Source organism: Orycteropus afer, unplaced genomic scaffold (genome assembly GCF_000298275.1).
Source record: "Orycteropus afer afer isolate SDZICR_OR568_19922 unplaced genomic scaffold, OryAfe1.0 scaffold00271, whole genome shotgun sequence".
In the NCBI taxonomy this organism is placed as follows: domain Eukaryota; kingdom Metazoa; phylum Chordata; class Mammalia; order Tubulidentata; family Orycteropodidae; genus Orycteropus; species Orycteropus afer.
Genome location: NW_006921858.1, coordinates 1884263 through 1903698, shown reverse-complemented (window position 1 = coordinate 1903698; position 19436 = coordinate 1884263).

The window sequence follows — 19436 nt, the reverse complement described above, 5'->3', positions numbered from 1 at the left end:
CACCAGCTACTCCATGGGCTAAAGGTGTGGCAGTTTGCTTCTGTAAAGATTGTTGTTGTTGTTATTATTGTTGTTATGTGCCACTGAGTCAGACTTGACTCATAGTGACCCCTCCTTAGGTTTCCGAGGCAGTATCACTACTGAAGTAGATTGCCCCATCTTCCTTCTGAGGAGTGGGTGGTGGGTTTGAACTGCCAGCCTTCTGGTTAGCAGTCAAGTGCCTTAGGCACTATGCTACCAGAGCTTCCTTTCCAGTTTTAGACCTTCAATATCCCTTGTTGTGTCTGTCTGAATGACTGCCTCTTAGTCCATGTATAGGTTATGTATGAGCACAATTAATTGTTCTACATTTCGCATTCTTCCCAATATTGTCCATAATTCATTATGGTCCACGCAGTCAAATGCCTTTGCAAGTCAATAAAACACAGGGATACATCTTTCTGGTATTCTCTAGTTTCAGCCAAGATCCAGCTGATGTCAGCAATGATATCCTTCATTCTACATCCTCTTTTGAATCTGGCTCAAATTTCTGAAAGTTCCTTGTTTATGTATGGCTGCAGCCAAGTTTGAATTATCTTCTGACAAATTTTACTTGCATGTGATAATAATAACATTGTTTCATAATTTCACATTCCATTGGATCCCTTTCTTTGGAATGGACACAAATAGAATCTTTTGCAGTCAGTTGGCCAGGTTTCCAAATTTCTTGGCTTAGATGAGTGAGTGCTTCCAGCATTGCATCCATTTGTTGAAACATCTCACTTGGATTCCATCAGTTCCTGAAGCTTTGCTTTTTGCCAATGCCTTCAGTGCAGCTTAGACTTCTCCCTTTGATATCGTTGGTTCTTGATCATATGCTACCACCTCCTGAAATGGTTGAACATTGACTAATTCTTTTTTGTACAGTTACTGTGTGTCTTCCTACTGTCTTTGCAAGTACTCACATCATTCAATATTCTGTCCATAGAATCCTTCAATATTGCAACTTGAGGTTTTAATTTTTTCATCAATTTTTTTAGCTTGAGAAATGCTGAGTATATTTTTCCCTTTGGTTGTCCAACTCCAGATCTTTGCACATTTCATTATAGTACTTTATCTTGCATTCTTGAGCCACCCTTTGAAATCTTCTGATAGTTCTTTTACTTCATTGTTTCTTCCATCTGCTTTAGCTATTCTATGCTCAAGAGCAAGTTTCAGAGTCTATTATGATATTCATTTTAATATTTTCTTATTTTTGACTAATTTTTAATGCATTTTATTGAAATATAATTCTTTTGAATTCCTTATCAGGGGGTTCCAATGCTACATCTTCCTCAGGGATATGTTTTGAGTCTGTATCCTGGTTCCTTATTTCTCCTGATTTATCTTGGTTCTTTGTGTGGCCTGTGATGCTCTGTTGTCTCCGAGGCATTGTGACATTTTTGTGTTTATATTTAATTGGTGAAAGTACATTGGGGTAACTTGTACACGATTTTCATTTTCTTTTTTTATTTATATGTTATCTACATAAGCAGGGTACTGTGCTGGGCTCCTCTATTTGCTCTTTGGCAGCACTTATACACTCACCACTTGTCTCCTTTCCTGTTGTCAGCCTCTTGTATGTCCCTGCCATCCTTGGCAAACAGAGCCTATTCTTAGGTCCTATTTTCATTCAGGTGTTTCCAACACTTGGTGACTCATCCACTTCTGTGTACTTTTATTCAAAGCTCAGAGCTCCAGGATTATCTTCTGTGTCTTTGTCAGTTTGTTTCTCTTTTCTTTGTTGAGGAGGGTCTGTGTGGCTTGTCTACCTATTCCTCCATCTTACTGGAAGTGTATATTTTCTTTCTTTTTAATGACCTTTAGCTTTCTTCATGTATGATGTCCTTCATGTCATCTCACACTCCTCTGGTCTTTGTTCATTAGTGTTTTGTGTGTCAAATCTATTCTTGAGGTGGTCTTTAAATTCACATGATATGTATTTTAGGCCACATTTTGTCTATTGTGGACTTGTTTTAATTTTCTTCAGCTTCAACTTGAACTTGTGTATAAGCAATTGATGGTCTATTCCATAGTCCATCCCTGGGCTTGTCCTGACTAGTGATATTGAAGTTCTCCATTTTCTATTTCTACAAATATAGTTGATTTGACTACTGAATATTCCTTTGTTGTTGTTGTTGTTACTTGCCGTCGGGTTGGCCCCGACTCATAGCGACCCCTCCTTGGGTTTCCGAGGCAGTATCACTACGGAAGTAGGATTGCCCAACCTTCCTTCCGAGGAGTGGCTGGTGGGTTTGAACTGCCAGCCTTCTGGTTAGCAGTCAAGTGCCTTGGCCACTATGCTACCAGAGCTCCCGAATATTCCTTTCGTGAGGTCCATATATGTAGTCACTGTTTGTGTTGTTGAAAAAAGGCATGCAATGTCTGAGAGAATAAAATGTTTTTATGTTGTTATTATGTGCTGTTGAGTCGTCTCCAACTCATAGCAACCCCTCCTTGGGTTTCTGAGGCAGTATCACTATGGAAGTAGATTGCCCAATCTTCCTTCCAAGGAGTGGCTGGTGGGTTTGAACCACCAATCTCTGATTAGCAGTCAAGTATCTTAGGCACTATGCCATGAGAGAATAATATACCTAGGAATAGATCTAACCAGGGATGTGAAAGACTTACACAATGAAAATTATAAAACACTACTCAAAGAAATGAAAAAAAAAAAAAAAAACCCATAAATAAATGGAAAGATGTTCCATGTTCATAAATTGGAAGACTTAATATTGTTAAGATATCAATACTACCCAAAGTGATCTATAGATTCAACATAATTCTAATTAAAATTCCAGTAGCTTTCTTTACAGAAATGGAAAAACCAATCCTCAACTTTATATGGAATGGTAAGAAGCCATGAATAGCTAAAAAATGTTGAAAGAGAACAAAGGAGGAGGACTCATACTTCCTGATTTTTAAGCATTATATGGCTACAGTATTCAAAACAACTTAATACTGGTATAACAATAGACACATAGGCCAGGGGAATAGAACTGATGATCCAGAAATAAAACCACACATCTATGGTCAACTGATTTTTGACAAGGGTGCTAAATCCATTTGATGGGGAAAGAAGAGTCTTTTTAATAAATGGTGTCTGGAAGATTGAATTTCCACATGCAGAAAACTGAAGCAGGATTCATGCATCACACCATACACAAAAACAAATTCAAAAGGGATTAAGGACTTAAATGTGCAAACTAAAACCATAAAATTCTTGGAAGACAATCCAGGGACAACACTGTCAAGCCTAGCTTTTGACAATGGAGTATCTAATATAATAACAAAAGCACAAATAGCAAAAGACAATATAAATACACAGGGGAGGAAATTATCTTTGTTGATTACCATGTATGGGAGGGAAGGAGAGAGAAAATTTCTGGTTTGTTAAGAGAAAGAGTTGATTTGGGTGAAGGGAAAAACAATATAACAAAAGTGTGTGACCAGCACAAAATCACTAAGGAAAAGAAAGACATGGAGAGGTGTACAAAAGGTATATACAACAAACTAAAAAAACCCAAACTACTGCCATTGAGTCAATTCTGAATTATAGAAACCCCCATTGAGTTTCCGAGGTTATAAATCTTTACAGAAGCAGACTGCCCCATCTTTCTTCCACAAGGAAGCTGGTAGATTAGAACCACAGACCTTTTGGTTAGGAGTCAAATATCTTAACCACTACCCTACCAGAATTCCTTACATACAACAAAGGTAAATACTATTATATATACAATACTACATTATCAGTAATGGCAAACACTAATCTAAAGGTGGACATACAGGTAGACAGGCAAGAAGATCATTACGGATAGGCAAATGGATATATACCCATGACCATACATAGGTTTGGCAGACAATATTCATACATCCATATTTGTATGTGTTATAAAAATGTTCATATGTATTATAGAGCTAACAGGGGACAAAGTTAGGATAACTTCTTAGCCACAACTAAGCACCTTGAAGGACTGAGTTGCTGGGTCTGCAGGCTCAGAACCATGGTTTCTGGGGACTTCAAGCTCAATTGGTACAATATGGTACATAAAAACATCGTGCTACATCCTACTTTGGTGAGTAGCAGCTGGGGTCTTAAAAGCTTGCGAGCGGCCATCTAAGATGCAATATGGGTCTATCCTTGTCTGGGGCAAGGAAGAGTAAGTAAAATTAAAGATGTATGGAAACAATTAATCCAAAGGACTAATGGATCATGGGAAACTTAGCCTACATAACCTTGAGACCAGAACTAGATGGTGCCCAGCTACCAATGCCAACCATTCAGAAATGATCAAAATTAGAGATCCTGGATAGAGTAGAGAAAAAACTATGGGCCCTAGACACTCTTCAGGCCTGGAATTGGATTCACTCCTATGGCTTAACTCTCAGTCAAACTATGGACAGGCCTACAACCCAAACAATTACATTAGGGAGGTGCACTCCTTAGAACATTCAATCATGTGCGATCAGAAGGACAGCATTTGCACAGGGAGAAAACCAGAGAGGCAAGAAGGACTCAGGGAAAGGGAAACCATAGAGGGGAAGTGGGAAGAGAGCTGTTCCATTGATGGGATTATAATCAGTGTAACAAAACAAAATGTATATGGACTGTTGAATGTAAAACAAATCTGCTTTGCAAAATTTCATCCATATCACAATAATAATGATCATAAAAGATAAAATAAATAAATGGGACCTCATAAAATTAAAAACTTTTCTTCATGAGAAAACTACCAAAAAAGTAAAAAGGCAAGCTACTGACTGGGAGAATATCTTTAGAGACCATATATCCAGTAAGAATCTAATAAGCAAAATATATATGAAACTTCAACAACTTAATAACAAAAAGACAAATAACCCAATAATAAAATGGGCAGAGAACTTGAATAGACATTTCACCAAAGAAGACATTCAGATGGCCACCAAACAAAGACATGAAAAAGATGCTCAATGTCATTAGCTATCAGAGAGATGCAAATCAAAACCACAATGAGATACCATTTTACTCCCATTAGAATGACTAAGATAAAAAGCAAACAAACAAAACCAAAATGAGAAAGAACAAACATTGATGAGAACATGGGCGAAATCCTCATCCACAGCTGGTTTGTTGTTGTTGTTGTTAGGTGCTGTCGAGTTGGCTCCAACTCATAGCGACCCTATGTACAACAGAATGAAATACCACCCGGTCCTGTGCCAGCCTTACAATCCTTGCTATACCTGAACTCGTCATTGCAACCACTGTGTCAATCCATCTTGTTGAGGGCCTTCCCATCTTTCATTGAGGTGGGAATGCAAAATGGTACAGTCACTGTGGAGAAAAGGTGTTGGTTCCTCAAAAAACTAAAACCAGGACTACCATATTACCCAGCAATTCCACTACTAGGTACATACCCGCAAAACTTGAAAGCAGAGACTCAGATACTCGTACACCAATGTTCATTGTAACTCTAGTCACAATAGCCAAATGGTGGAAACAACATAAATGCCCATAATAGATGAATGTATAAACAGAATGTGGTGCAGACATACAATGCAATACTTCCAGCCAGCAGGAGGCCCTTCCAGTATGCACACAAACTATAACCAGTGACCCTTCTGAAACACAAATCTACTTCCTCCATTCCTTTCTTTCAAATGTTTCAGTAGTTCACAACTCTTTCTAGAATAAATCATTGGATAGGCTTCAAATATATTAAACTTTTTTTTTCAGTTCCTAGAACCAATCATGCCCCCTCTCTCCTTCAACCCTTCACATTCAATGTTCTATCTGCCTGGAATAATTCTACACTCCCATACTTCTAGCCCCTAGGCCCTGGCTCACCTTTCAAGATCTCAGTTCAAACCTTGCTTTCTCTAGGAAGGCTCCTGCTACCCCAACAGTGCGGTCCTTGTTATATATGACACTTATCTTACTCTGTTGAGTGTTTTTCTTATGTACAATACAAAATCGTGATTAAAGCAGTGAGTGATTCTCAGTCCAATCATTGAGGAAGTAAATGACCTTGGGCTAATTAATTAACCATCTATGTCTGTCTTATCAAAGGGAAAATGGGAAAAATGATAATACCTACCTCACAGAATTGTTGCAAGAAATTAAGCATATATTGATGCTCAGTAATTGTTGTCTATAAATCTATGTACCAACTAGACTGTGAAGTGCCAGAAGGTGGCACCACGTCAGTATGCTCATTCCTGTATCTCAGTGCCTACCCACAGCCTGGCATAGATTAGGTGCTCAGTAAATACTTGCTAAATGTATATATGAGTAAGTGATTTATAGAGACCAATTGACCTCCTCACATATATATATATATATATATATATATATGTATTCTCTCTTCTCTCTGTCTGTCTGGCTCATTTACACACATACACACACACACATACATTCAGAGATAGAGATAGAGATAGAGAGAGAGAGAGAGAGAGAAGAGAGAGAGAAAGAGAAAAAAAAAAAGAGGGAGAGGGAGAGGGAGAGAGAGAGAGAGAGAGAGGATTGAACATTTGTTTCTTGACTGATTTCCCTAATTATCCCTGTTTGTATCTTTAAGTTAATTTCAATTTACTGTCTGAAACAAAATATTTGTTTTTAGCAGGAGAGGACAAGGCTTAAAAACTCCTAAAGAAACTTTTTTAATCCTATCCTTGACAATTTTAGTATTTTCTTCATTTGGCATGATGTTGCTTATTGACCTAGTTACGAGGATAAAATGCTCTAAAAGTTAAATTATGTCATTGATTGTGGGATCCTGACAGAACTAACTCAAATCCAGGTTCGTCAGCCTATTATTTGCATAAACAAACTCAAGTTACTAAACCTCTTTGAAACTTAGTTTCAACCTACAAAATGGAGGTAATAATACCTACCTCACTGGGCCGTTGTGAGACAATGAATTTCAATCAATATTTTTTAAAAAATTTTTTATTGTGATTTGTGTGAAAGTTTACAGAGCAAATTCACTTTCCATACAGCAGCTCATATACACTGTCTCATGGCATTAACTACAATTTCCCACAATGCAACAGCTCCCCTCCCACTTCCTCCCCACAGTTACCTCTTCAGTGTCCTTCCCTCTCATGCACTCCTGCCCGCCTCCCCCCACCTCCCGAGCTGTCTCTCTGTGCATACACAGCCCTTCTATTCTCCCAGGATTGATCTCTTCAAGGAGTGTATCTACCTAATGTAAATGTTCAGCTCATATGCCTATCTTTTGTTTGGCAAGAAGCCACGGGAGTGGATTCAATTCCAGACCTAAAGGGCAGCTAGGGGCCATAGTCTCAGTGGTTCCACCAGGTTCTATCAGACCAGCAAACCTGGTCCCTTTTTTTTTTTTTTAGAATGATTTTGAGTTTTGTTCCACATTGTTCTCCCACTCTGTCCAGCATCTCCAAAATAGATCCCCCTCTGGGTAGTTGACAGTGGTAGCCAGGCACCATCTAGTTCTTCTGGTCTCATAGTCGTATAGGCTGAGGATTGCATGGTGTACCAGTCCCTTGGACTAATTGTCTCCATGTGTCTTTGATTTTCTTCATTCTTTTTTGCTCTGGATGAGGAGAGACCCATTGTTGCATCTAGATGGCTGCTTTGCAAGTTTTTAAGATTCCAGTCAATACTTGCCAAAGTATGAGTGGAACAATGTTTTTGTGTAGTATATTATGCTAATTGAGCTCGATGTCTCCTGAGACTATGATCCTGAGCCCACAGGGCCAACTACTCACTCCCACTGGCTAGCTGACTGTGACCAAGAAGTGACTACAACCTCGTCCCTTGTCAACTCTACTATATACCTGGGAATTCTTACAGAACATACAAATAGACTTGGAGAAACATTGTCTGCCAACCCTATACATGGTCATGGGCACACTCCCCCTGCATGTTGTTGTTGTTGTTGCGTGCTGTTGAGTCAGACCTGACTCATAGCGACCCCTCCTTGGGTTTCCAAGGCAATACCACACTGGAAGTAGATTGCCCAACCTTTCTTCTGAGGAGTGGCTGGTGGGTTTGAACTGCCAGGCTTCTGGTTAGCAGTCAAGTGCCTTAGGCACTATGCTACTACATAACTAAAGAGATGTTGTTATGTGCCGTGAAGTCAGACCTGACTCATAATGACCCCTCCTTGGGTTTCCAAGGCAGTATCACTACAGAAGTATATATATCTAATTGTTCAGCCTGTCCACCCATCTATCCATCCATAGATCAACATTTGCCTTCACTGACAATGCAGTACTGTGTGTGAAAAAGGGTTCATCTTTGTTGCCTGTAGCTCCTATGCACCTCTCTATATCTACCTCTTTCAATGCCACCATATTGATTACTCACATTTGATACATTGCCTTTCTCTTCACCCAAATCAATACTCGTCTCTACCTATCTAACAGTGTTCCCCCCCTCCTCCCACCCCTGGTAAACAAAAAAGAAAATTCCCTTCCATATATGAACCTTTCCTTGCCTTTTTTACAATAACGGACTAATACAATATTTGGCCTTCTGTGACTGACTTATTTCACTCAGCATAATGTCCTCCAACTTCATCCACATTATGTGATGTTTTGCAGATTCTATGTTATTCTTTAGGGTTGCATAGTATTCCATTGTGTATATGTATCATAGTTTGGTTATGCATTCTTCTGTTGATGGGCACCTATGTTCTTTCCATCTTTTGGCTATTGCAAATAGTGCTGTGATGAACATGGGTGTGCATATATCTGTTCTTGTCCTGGCTCTCACTTCTTTAGGATATATACCTAGTAATGGAATTACTGGGTCAAAAGGTATTTCTAATTCCAACTTTTTAAGAAATCACCATACTGTTTTCCACATTGGTTGTATCATTTGACAGTCCCACCAGCATTGTGTGAGATTCCCAATCTCTCTGCATCCTCACTGACATTTGTTATTTTCTGTCTTGATGAACTTTGCTGCTAGAGCTGGGGGAAGATGGTATCTCATTGTTGTTTTGATTTGCATCTCTCTAATGGCTAATGATCGTGAGCATTTCTTCATATGTTTGTTGACTGCATGAATATCCTCTTTGGTGAAGTGTCTATTCATGTCTTCTGCCCATTTTTTAATTGGATTGTTTGTCTTTTTGTTGTTGAGGTGTAGGAATTTTCTATAAATTCTTGAGATAAGTCCCTTGTCAGATATGTCATTGTTGAGTATTTTTTCAAAATGTGTAGGTAATCTTTTTACTCTTTTGGAGAAGTCTTCAGAAGCACCTCCAAGGAGCATTCTGGCTGCACTTCCTCCAGTACAGACCTGTTCTTTTAGCAGTCCATGGTACTTTCACCATTCTCTGCCAATACCACATCTCAAAAGCATCAATTCTTCTTTGGTCTTCCTTATTCATTGTCCAGGTCTCACATGCATATGAGGCGATTGAAAGTACCATAGCTTGTGTCAGGTGCACCTTAGTTCTCAAGGAGGTATCTTTGCTCTTCAGCACTTGAAAGAGGTCCTTTTCAGCCTATTTGCCCAGTGCTATATATCATCTGATGTCCTGACTGCTGCTTCCATTGGCGTTGATTGTAGAACGAAGCAATGTGAAGTCTTTGACAATTTCAATTTCTCCACTTAGGGTGTTGCTGCATATAGATCCAGTTGTAAGGAATTTTGTTTTCTTTATATTGAGATGTAATCCATACTGCAGACTGTATTCTTCAATCTTCATCAGTAAGTGCTTCAAGTTGTCCTCACTTTCAGCAAGCAAAATTATGTTGTCAGCGTATCACAGGATGTTAATGATTTTTCCTCCAATCCTGATGCCATGTTCTTGTTCATATAGTCCAGCTCCTCAGATTATTTGTTTAGCATGTAGATTAAATAAGTATGGTGAAAGTATACAACCCTGACACACTTCCTTCTTGATTTTAAACCATGCAGTGTTCCCTTGTTCTGTTCGAATGACAGTCTCCTGGTCTATGTACAGGCTCCTCATGAGTACAATTAAGTGTTCTGCAATTCCCATTCTTCTCAATGTTATCCACATTTTGTTATGATCCACACAATCAAATGCTTTTGCATAGTCAATAAAACACAAGTAAACATCTTTCTTGTATTCTTTGAGCCAAGATCCATCTGACATCAGTAATGATATCCCTCATTCCATGTCCTCTTCTGAATCCAGCTTGCATTTTTGGAAGTTCTCTGTCAATATATTATTGCAAAAGTTTTTAAATTATCTTCAGTAAGATTTTACTTGCATGTGATATTAATGATATTGTTTGATAATTTCCATATTCTGTGGTATCACCTTTCTTTGGGATGGGTACAAATATGGATCTCTTCCAGTCAGTTGGCCAGATAGCTGTCTTCCAAATCTCTTTCCATAGCTGAATGAGTGCCTCCAATGGGGTGTCCATTTGTTGAAATGTCTCGGTGGGTATTCCATCAATTCCTGAATTTCTTTATGGCCTAAAATATGGTCTATCCTGGAGAATATTTCATGTGCACTGGAAAAGAATGTATAACGTGCTGTTTTTGGGTGAAGTGCTCTGCAGATGTCTATAAGGTCAAGTTGGTGGATTATGTTGTTTAGCTCTTCTGCATCTTTATTGAGTTTCTTTCCAGTTGTTCTATCTTTCATTGAAAGTGATGTATTGAGGTCTCCCACTATGACTGTGGAGTCATCTATTTGCTTTTTCAACTTTTTTAAAGTCTGATTTATGTATTTTGGGGCTCTTTCATTGGGTCCATAGATATTTATTATGATTATATCTTCTTGTTCAGTTGATCCTTTAGTCATTATATAATGTCCTTCTTTATCTCATATGGTGGTTTTTGTCTTAAAGTCAATTTTATCAGAAATTAATATTGCCACTCCTGCTTTTTTTCAGTTACTATTTGCTTGATATATCTTTTTCCAACCTTTGATTGTTAGTCTATTTTTGTCTTTTTCTCTAAGGTGTGTCTCTTGTAGACAGTATATTGAAGGGATGTATTTTCTTATCCAGTCTGTAACTCCAACTCTTGAGAGGTGCATTTAATCCATTGACATTCAGGGTAATTATCCGCAAGTATGGATTTGTTGCTGTTATTTTGCTATGTGTTCTTTTCATGATGTTCCTGGTTTCTTTGTTCTATAAAATTTCTCTGCTGCACTCATTATGCTTATAAATAGTGTTATCATTTCCTTTGTTGCTACTGTTTTAGTATTTGTTAAATATTTGTGCTTGTCCTCTTTTTTTATTGTGATGTGAAGGTTTACCACTTTTCTTTGAAATTACCCTGTGATTTATAATTTTCTCCCCATGTTTAGAACAGTCCATTCTATCTTTTTACTCTCTTGACTTCCTCACTGTTTAGAAGTTTTGTAACTAACTACACTATCTTTTTCCTCCTTTTGGTTTGTAGCTATCTTCATTTGCCAATTGATGTGTCTGGTTCCCTGTTTAAAATCCTATAAGCTTATTTCACTTTGGATACTTCCATAGCTCTGCTGGTTTCTAATACACATCTTGCATATTAATGGTCAGTTGTTGCTTGCTATTGTTGGTTCTGTGTTCAAAGGACTCCCTTTAGTATCTCTTGTAAGGTTGGTCTGGCTTTAACAAAGTCCCTTAATTTCTGCTTATCTGGAAATCTCCTAATTTCACCATCATATTTGGGGGACAATTTTGCTGGGCATATAATTCTTGGTTAGTAATTTTTCTCTTTCAGAGTTTTATATATACCATCCCATTGCCTTCTTCCCTGCATGGTTTCTGCCAATAAATCAGAGATTATTCTTATTGTTTGCCATTTGTAGGTAACTTTTTGTTTTTCCCGTGCTGCTTTCAGGATTCTTTCTTTGTCTTTGGTTTTGATGAGTTTGATAATGATATGTCTTGGTGATTTTCTTTTTAGGTATATACTGTTTGGGGTTCATTGGACTTCCTGAATGGATATATTCTCACCTTTAATCATATCAAGGAAGTTCTCTTCCAACAAATCTTGGACAATTTTTTTAGTGGTATTCTTTTTCTCTTCCTGTTCTAGAATTCCAAATACACGTAGGTTATTTCTTTTGATGGTATCCCACATGAATCTTAGGTTTTCTTCATTTTGTTTTGATCTTTGCTCTGATTGATCCCTTTCCAAAGAAGTACTCATGTATTTGTCTTCAATCTCATGAATTCTGTCTTCCATTGATTCTGTTCTACTCCTTTGCCCTTTCAATGTGCTATCTATTTCTGAAAATTTAGTATTAATTTTCTGGATTTCTGTGTGTAGATTTTGTATCATTTCTAATTTTTCATTTATTCTGTCATTTTGTTCTTGTATTGTCTTTTGAAATTGTTCTAGGGTATTGTCTATATTTTCCTTAAATTTTTCAGTGTTTTCCTTGCAATCCTTTGAAGATACCTAAGTAAATTCTTTTGGATTCCTTAACAGGGAGTTCCAATGCTGCTTCTTCCTCGGGATGTGTTCTGGGTCAGTATCCTGCTCCCTTGTTTCTACCACTTTATCTTGCTTTTTTGTGTGGACTGTGTTGGTCTGTGGTCTATGAGACATTGTGATGTTGTTGTATTTAGATCTCTGTTAAGTTTTTGTGAAGAGCAGTTAAGGGTGAGTCAGGCTCTTCTTGATGGTCATTTATCACTGCCCAGATGGTGGAGAAGGAAGTGGTGGCTCTCACTCAATAAGTGTTGCTTCAGGAGTTTGGGTGTGTTTGCATCATATGGGCATGATTGATGTCTCCTACTCAGGTAGACAAAAACCACAATTGAATAACCATCAAAAAAGTATAAGCATGCAGACAAAAAACACACCAAATAAACACACAGGAACAATCACCAAAAAAAAGAAAAGAAAACTCCTTGCAATATCTGTTGAGGGTGCAATAAGAGAAAAGTGGTAGAGTAGGAGAACAATGAAGCAAAAAGTCAGAAAAATGCAAAAAGAAAAACAAGGAGTGAGGTTAACCACAAGAAAGAAAAAAATGTGATCCAGGAGTAGAGAAGAGTGAAAAGGCTGAAAAGTAGAACATGTAAAGGGAAGGAGAAAGAATAATAATAAAAAGGATGAAATAATAATAATAATTTAAATACAGACAGAACTAAACTTAAAAAAAAAAAATCTGGGCAGGGTGGGGCAGGGCACCTAGGCTCTGTTGGAGCACACAGACTGGTATGGAATTGCTGCTGGCCCGGAAGGTGGGCTGCAGTGAGGGATGGCTGCACCTCCATTCACCAAGAGGGTGTGGGGTATAAGAGTAACAAGGGAAAAATCACACCTTTCCAGTTGTTTGTATCTGGAATGTCTCTGTAGTTCCAGAATGTGGAGCCTATTTGTAGTTCCCTAGAATCTGAGAGAATGCTGTCACTTTAAATATCCAAAATGGTCAAACTGCTTGTAAACACTCAAAATGGCTGCACCCTTTGGACAGCCAAAAGTCCATGGCTCAGCCCATCTTCCACTTCTCTGCTTCCCCTTTTATTCACCAGCCACCAGTACAGTCTTCTGTGCAGTCCGTGGCTAGCAGGGCCGATTTTTCAGTTAAGTCTTACATCTTAACACCACTTAGCAATACCCAATGTGTCTGTGCCATCACGATTGCTGATAGACCACAGCTCCGTAGATCTTCTTCTTTGGTGTTTTCATGCAGGTTCTTCTATTAGTTGGAGTTTAGTCCACTTCAGTATCCTTCCTTCAAAGCTCAGGGCTCCAGGATTATCTTCTGTATCTGTGTTAATTAGTTCTCTTTTTCTTTTTTGAAGAGGGTCTGTGTAATTTGTCTGCCTATTCTGCAATCTTATTGGAACTCCCCATCACCTTTTAAGATGTTTAAGAGGTCTTTTGAAGCATATTTTCCCAATGCAATATGTCATTTGATTTCTTTCTTTCATCTTCCATGGCCATTGATTTGTGTGATCCAAGTAAACTGAAATCCTTGACAATGTTAATATTTCTTCGTTTGTCAAGATGTTGCTTATGGGCCCAGTTGTGAGGATTAGGTGCTTTAAAACTTAAATTACATCATTGATGGTGGGATCCTGACAGAACTTATTCAAATCCAGGCCCATCAGCCTCTTATCTGTGGAAACTTAGTAAATTTACTAAAACTCTTTGAGCCTTGGTTTCTTCACCTGTATAATGGGGATAATAATACCTACCTCCTTGGACTGATATAAGGGAAAGATGTGAAATGTCCAATGCAGTAACTGACAATGAGTAGACATTTAAGAAGATGTAGCTCTTAGGATTAAAACTTGGTATAATTTCATAAGGTACACAATAGTGTGAACACAGAATGAGGGGGAAAGTTCAAGGCAAGAGAAATAACTGACCATGGGGATGGAGGTAATTTTCATGTGGATGGGTAATGATTACTTATTGCTCATTACCAAGAATACACCTAACTTTGCTCTTGGAGGACAGTCAAGATGACCTGTGTCAATTTTGTATTTCTAGGTTCAACTACCACTGGAGTCCTAGGGCAATCCTTCAGCTTGATTTCTCACATGGTAAACAGAATTTCATCATACTTGGCTTTTAAAATTTTTCATCAAATGTTTGTTCCTATTAGGTTTGCTATTAATCTCAACTTCTAGAATATTCAGTGAAACCTAGCTTATGTACTTCTTTTCTGCCTGGCTCCTTCCTTCTCAGATCCAACATATATTGAAATAGATTGTTTCAATTATTAAAAATAGTCAACTAGCAACAAAACACATTGCCATCAAGTCAGTCCCAACTCATTATGACCCGAAAAGATAGAGTAGAACTACCCAACTGGATTTCCTAGGAGCTCTGGTAGCATAGTGCCTAAGGCACTTGACTGCTAACCAGAAGGCTGGTGGTTCAAACCCACCAGCCACTCCTTGGAAGGAAGGTTGGACAATCTACTTCCATAGTGATACCACCTCAGAAACCTAAGGAGGGGTCTCTATGAGTCAGGTCTGACTTGATGGCAAACAACAACAAATAACAACATTTTACAGAAGCAGATAGCCATATCTTCCTCCTATGGAGTGGCTAGTGGATTCAAACTGGGGACCTATTGGTTAGGAGGCAAGTGTTTAATAACTGTGCCATCAGGACCCCTTTTATCTAACAAAAAGTAGGCATTAAGAAGACCTGTGTAAAATTTGTAAAGGAAAATGACAAGACAAAAAGGGAAATTTGGAAAAAGATAGTCAAGGAGAAAAAAAATCCAAGTAGAAGTTTAAGTGCACTGAGGAGAAGCTTTCTTATCAAACAGAGTTTGATCCCTCCTGCCTCGCTTTCTGCTGAGTATGCTCATGGGCAACAACTGGATTTTCTACCAGCCCAGTTGCTGCTAGTGTGTTTTCACTGTGCTTTTGTGCTAGGACTCTAAGCTATCTGAGTATGTAAGTCTCAGCAGTTTATGCCCTTCTGACAACAGAGAAGGCTATTTTGGGGATGGAATTGTTGTTGTAATATGCCTTTGAGTCGGTTTTGACCCATAGTGACCCCTCCTTGGGTTTCCCAGGCAGCATCACTACCGAAGTAGATTGCCCCATGTTCTTTCTTTCTTTCTTTTTTTTTTTTATTAGGATTTGGGTGAAGATTTACAGAGTAAATTCACTTTTCATACAGCAGTTCACATATACTTTGTCTCATGTCATTGACCAAAATTTACAATGCAGCAGCTCCCCTCCCACTTCCTCCCCATAGTTACCTCCTCCCAGTGTCCATCCCTTCATACTCTTCGAGAGGCCCATTGTCTGCCAACCCTGTATATGATCTTGGATACACTCTCCATTTAGACATACATAATTGTTTAGCTTGTTCACCCATCTATCCGTCCCTATACCCATGTTTGCTTTCATTAACAACTCAGTATTGTATTTACAAAGGGGTTCATATTTGTTGTTTGTACTGCCCATGTAACTCTCTCTGTCTTTCTCATCCTCAATGCTGCCATATTGGTCACTCACATTTGGTACATTGCCCTTCTCTTCACCCAAATCAATATTTATCTCTATCTATCTAACAGCATTCCCTCCCCTTCCCTCCCACCCCTGGTAACCAACAAAGAAAATGTCCTCCAATATATAAACATTTCCTTAACTTTTACAATAACGGACTAATACAATATTTGTCCTTTTGTGACTGACTTATTTCGCTCAGCATAATGTCCTCCAAGTTCATCCACGTTATGCGGTGTTTTGCAGATTCTACATTATTCTTTAGCGTTGCATAGTATTCCATTGTGTGAATGTACCAAAGTTTGGTTATCCATTCCTCAGTTGTTGGACATCTAGGTTGTTTCCAAGTTTTGGCTATTGTAAATAGTGCTGCGATGAACATCGGCGTGCATATATCTGTTCTTGTTATGGCTCTCACTTCTTTAGGGTATATACCTAGTAATGGGATGGCTGCGTCAAATGGTATTTGTATTTCCAACTTTTGAAGGAATCGCCATACTGCTTTCCACAATGGTTGTACCATTTTACAGTCCCACCAGCAGTGTATGAGAGTCCCAATCTCTCCACAACCTCGCCAGCATTTGTTACTTTCTGACTTGTTGAACTTTGCTACTAGTGCTGGAGCAAGATGGTATCTCATTGTTGTTTTGATTTGCATCTCTCTAATAGCTAATGATCGTGAGCATTTCTTCATATGTTTGTTGGCCGCTTGAATATCCTCCTTGGTGAAGTGTCTGTTCATGTCTTCTGCCCATTTTTTAATTGGATTGTTTGTCTTTTTGTTATTGAGGTGTTGGAGTGTTCTATAAATTCTAGAGATAAGTCCCTTGTCAGATATGTTATTACCAAATATTTTTTCCCAATCTGTAGGTTCTCTTTTGGAGAAGTATTTGGAAGCACATAAACATTTAATTTTTAGAAGGTCCCAATCATCTGGCTTCTCTTCTGCTGTTGGTGCATTTTGAATTATGGCCATGTTCTTTCTGAGGAGTTACTGGTGGGTTTGAACCTCCAGCCTTCTGATTAGCTGTCAAATGCCTTAGGCAATATGCCACCAGAGCTCCTGGGGAGGGAATGGTGGGAGTATAAACAGTGTCCTGAGCCCCAGACTCAATATTGTTTTAAGCCTTTAAAGATGATTGATGATCCACCTTATGGAATCAAGATGACATTAAGATTCACTAAATTATATACTAAAATAATAAGACCGAAAGAAGTGAAATAAAAAAAGGCCATCCTCCTCTCTCCTGAACTTTTCACAGTTAGCTGACCATTTTAGTAACTTCAACTATGTCCTACAGGTCATCTCTGGTCACTTTAGTAACTTCAGCTAAAGTGACCAAAAATGACCTCTAAGACATAGGGACACCAAGCTTTGTCCTCCATTTCCCTGCCTATTATGATGCGCAGAAAGATGCCAAATCCATTCCCAGAGATGAAAACTGCCACAATCTTATCATACAACTAAGGCTGTAGAGAAAACCTTGACAGATTAATTAAAAAGGGGCAAAGATGGGATTCCTTCAACCTAAGATTGTGGAATCTGATCTATGAATCTTCTAAACTGAAACTGCAGTCTCCCTAGAGTTCCTCAAAGCCAAGGAAGTTTCTGAAGAGCTTGGTAGAGGTGGTTGTTAGTGGCAATCTGTGTAGACGGCAGCACAATGATGGGTCACATGGAAATAGAACATTCCTCTATTGTCCTTACCAAAAATCCCAAAACCAAACTCACTGTCATTGAGTCAATTTGACTCATAGTGACCACTCCTTGGGTTTCTGAGGTGGTATCTCTATGGAAATAGATTGCCCAGTCTTCCTTCCAAGCAGAGGCTGGTGGGTTTGAACTGCTAGCCTTCTGGTTAGCAGTCAAATGCCTTGGGCACTACACCAGTAGTGCAAATGGTCAACCCACTCAGGTAATGAAAAATCAGTGATTCAAGTCTACCCAGAAACCCCTCATAAGAAAGTTTTGGTGATCTACTTCCAAAAAATCAGCCACTGAAAACTGTGGACTACAATTCTACTCTGACACACATGGGGTTGCTTTGAGTTGGAGGTGGCTTGATGGCAAATGATTATCTTGCTCCCTATCTGGCGATTGGCCAAACCAAGGAACAGCTGCACAGGCACTTCTCACTTCAAAGTCATCCATTTTCTTGTAATTAAAATTAATGGCTCATCTGCTGCTTGTTTCAGCTTTCACTTATAACTTCCTGTAGGACCCACTGCTCTAGGACTGAATATGCCCTGGTGCCCAGGCCTTAACATTCACATCACAATTGCCCTCCTTGTGGAAGCATGCTCCTCTATAACCCAGCAGGAGAGGTTTATGACCCCTGGCATCTATTCTTTGTACCTGTGCTATTTACTAATTTATAGATAAAAACAACTTCCTGAAATTTATTTCTCTGGCTGCCCTATTTTCCCCTTGAATCTCCATTTAGTTTAATCAATTGAGAAAAACCTTTTCCTCCTGCCAAAAGGATACCCCAGGGAACCCATTTTGTGTGGGATTCAGTGAAGGAAATGGATCTTTAACTTGCTTTGAAGCTGCTGTTGCTATGTTCACATAGTTAGCCTTGAAAAATTTAGGGGGAAAAAATGACACCATGTGAACCCACATTTTGAATTTCACACAATCTTGTTTTTATTTACATTCAGGGTTGTGATATAGAAAAATGTGAAAATTCTTTCTAGATTAAAAATGGATGTTGCAACATTTCATAATTAGGAATGAGGATGATCAATACTGGTAGATATTTTTAGTTCTTTCTAGCAGTTTTTTACAGATTCTTTGATATACCTGATTCTAATTAAAGTCTTTTTCACTTCCATTTGCACTTATGGGAAAAACAATTCTAAGCCTTTAGACATGTACAGGAAACTTGCCTGAAGCAAAGATTTACCCAAACTTTTTTCCTTATGGCCAGGTTATAGGCCCAGATCTTTCTTGGCTTTTCATTGGCCAGAAATCAGGACAATAATAGTATGAATCTATAGCTAAAGCAGAGAAGGGTACATTATAGTACTTCTGGCATATTTTCATCTTTTTTTTTTTAATTTTTACTGTGATTTGAGTGAAAGTTTACAGAGCAAATTCATTTTCCATATAGCAGTTCATAAACATTTTGTTTCATGGCATTGACTGCAATTCCCCACAACAGCTCTCTTCCCACTTCCTCCCTGTACTTACCTCTCCCCTGTGTCCTTCCCTTCCATGCACTCCTGCTCCCTGCCCCCAGCTGTCTCCCTGTACAAACATGCCCTTCTGTTCTTCCACAACTGATCACTCCAAGGAGTTTATCTATTTGATGTAAATGTTCACCCCATATGCCTGTCTACTGTTTGGCTGGAAGCCACAGGAGTGAGTTCAGTTCCAGACCTGAAGGGTGACTGTTGTTGTTGTTGTTGTTGTTATGTGCTGTCGAGTCAGCCCTGACTCATAGCGACCCCTCCTTGGGTTTCCGAGGCAGTACCACTACGGAAGTAGGATTCCCCAACCTTCCTTCCGAGGAGTGGCTGGTGGGTTTGAACCGCCAGCC